Genomic DNA, 2,453 nt, shown 5'->3' on the forward strand with positions numbered 1-2,453 from the left:
CGGGTTCGCCGCCGGTAACGGGCGCGGCAGCGCCTCGGGTAGCCGGGGGCGGGGTCGGCCGGCGGGAAGGCACCGGCGCTGCTCCCGGGCGCAGCCACGGCTCCCCTGCTTCACGGCGGGGTCCGGGTTCGGTGCCGTTGAGCCGAGTGGCAAGCTGCCCTCGCGGCCGCGCAGGTCGCTCGTGCCCTGCCTTCTTGCAGGTCCCCCCCGTTACGTCTTCGCTACTGTAAGGCCAAGCCCCCGCCTTGCCCCGCCACCCCCCCGCGCCCCCGCCGTGCACAGCGACGGCAGAGCGAAGAAGCCGCCGCACCGCCTCGACACAAGGCGAGGGCGCGTCGCACCCGCTCCGTTCAGCGTAGGCTTTTTTGGGGCAGACGGAGTGTCCGCCCAGGGATTGCCACAACGCCATCTCTACGTCGGAAGCCGCACGTAACGACGCGTTCTCCGGGAGCACCCAACAGCCTCAGGGCAGACGGGCCCTTCCTCACAAGCGTGTGTTAGACGCGTTTCGGCCAGATGCCGGTTAGGTTACGCAAACAGTTGAGAGACTGTCTGCCCGGAGCAGCTCCCCATCTAATAATGGGCCCATTTGCCATTGTCCTTCTACAACGAAGGATAGAGACTGCTAGACAAAACCGCAGAGAACTTTTCATTGCTAAGGATTCTAATAACAGCATACTTAAAAAAAAAATCCGACGCCACCAGAACGCATACAATACTCTACATACTGCTTTATAACCAAGTACACAAAGAACACACTCTTAAAAAAAAAGTAAGCAGCAATGGCAGGAATAGGTTATAGACAGGCCTCCAGCATAACGTTTTTTTGCTTCAGTAAGGCGATCACTGTTGCAAATGACAGCAGGAAAAGTAAAATTGCTACAAGTGATCACACAGGTCAGTCCAGTCACAGACGACAGCCTTACTGCCTTGGGTCCCCTGCAGACAAACAGGGAGACATGCTCATGGGAGATACCACTGAAGTACCAGTTTCATCAGTCTAAGAGACTTCTTCCAAATACAAGACACTGCTCTAAAAGACCCGCCTGATACCTTACTCTCCACACCATACTCAAGTAAAAACACCACATACAGTGTAACAGAAATTGAGAAACAGCATCAGAGAAAAAAAAGCAAATATACTTTTTTCTTATCAATAAGTCTTATGAGTAAGAAGTATTTTATTAAAGCATTGAAATTACTAGCTTTTACCTCAACAAGTTCAGAGGCTCTATGAAGAGCAGTCACCCTTTCCACAAACATTGTTACTGAAGGGGAAAGGAGAGATTTGCCCTGAATTTGTAAGTGATTCAGGGGTGGGGCTAATGAGCTCAGCTGGAGCCTCCTTGTTTCGCAGGGGGACAACGAGCAGGAAAGCATGTGGAGGTGTGAGGGGATAACAGCCTGGTTTTTGGGATGGTGAGCTATTTTAGGAGCAAAAAGTCTTCTTACAGAGAAGACCAACAAATTGATTTTATTGTTTCTTCTTTAACAACAAAACTAATGGAGTTTTGCTTATACCATTGACCGTGAGGCATTTCTCATCAAAGTAATTGCCCAGCAGTTGCCAGCAGGCCCTTGTTGGAGAGCATGAGTTTATATGCTAGAGGGTAGCTAAGACAATGCGCTTCCCTAGAGTTACTTTATGTAAAAATTTAAAAGCATGCAGAATGCTGAACTTTCTAAAATGTAGACTTAGTTAAATAATTTCTGAAGCTAGCAGATACCTACCTGGTAGGAACCATGCTGGTACTTGCCCGGTGTAGGAGACATTTATTATTTCTTTCATTCTCTTGTGGTCATTTATACCAAATTAATAACTTTAAAAAAGACTCATATGTATATAACAATTAGCATAGGTTGTTGGTTTTTTTAAGTAAAGTGAATGAGGATAACCAGACAAATGCGTCAGGAACAAAGATGCTGGTTTTGTGCATTCTTCTCTGACAATGTCAAGAAATCTGATGCCGCTTGACCTGTTTGTCCCAGGATATATATGTGTGTGTATATATATATGTGCAAGTATATATTCTTGCTTTAATTCCTCAAATATCAACTATCCCAAGCATCCGTAATTTATTTTAGGAACAGCATTCGACTGGGTTTTGTTTGGTTGGATGTTTTCGTTATTTTCTGTTTGACCAACCGTGGGAATTTTCCTGAGAAAACGATGGGAATTAAAATCCTATAACACTTCCATAGGTGGTGAATTTGGGGATCAAATCAGTCGATTTTTCTGTTGTCAGCATCCCTCTGCCGTGATACATCCCTTGCAGATCCCTGCTTAGGCAGTTACGAAGGAAGACTTGGAAGCGACGGCGCGTTACGCGTAGGCATCAGATGCCGGCAGCGTTATTTTTCCTCCGGAGTGTACTTCCCTCTCCTGCTCAGAGACACGACCTGCTGCCGGCAGACAGGACGAAGGAAGCCCCGCCCGCGGCGCGCCGGCCCGA

General features: G+C 48.1%; 1 protein-coding gene across 1 annotated transcript in view; it reads right to left on the reverse strand.

The window, feature by feature from the left end:
• EVI5 (ecotropic viral integration site 5) overlaps nucleotides 1-132 on the reverse strand; it is an 87,731-nt gene extending 87,599 nt beyond the window's left edge. The window contains exon 1 of the mRNA XM_010582641.1: nucleotides 74-132. The gene's annotated coding sequence lies outside the window, so the exon portion shown is untranslated. The remainder of the gene's footprint in view (nucleotides 1-73) is intronic.
• Nucleotides 133-2,453: the final 2,321 nt, after the last annotated feature.

Source organism: Haliaeetus leucocephalus, unplaced genomic scaffold, assembly GCF_000737465.1.
Source record: "Haliaeetus leucocephalus isolate CR32 unplaced genomic scaffold, Haliaeetus_leucocephalus-4.0 Scaffold848, whole genome shotgun sequence".
NCBI lineage: Eukaryota > Metazoa > Chordata > Aves > Accipitriformes > Accipitridae > Haliaeetus > Haliaeetus leucocephalus.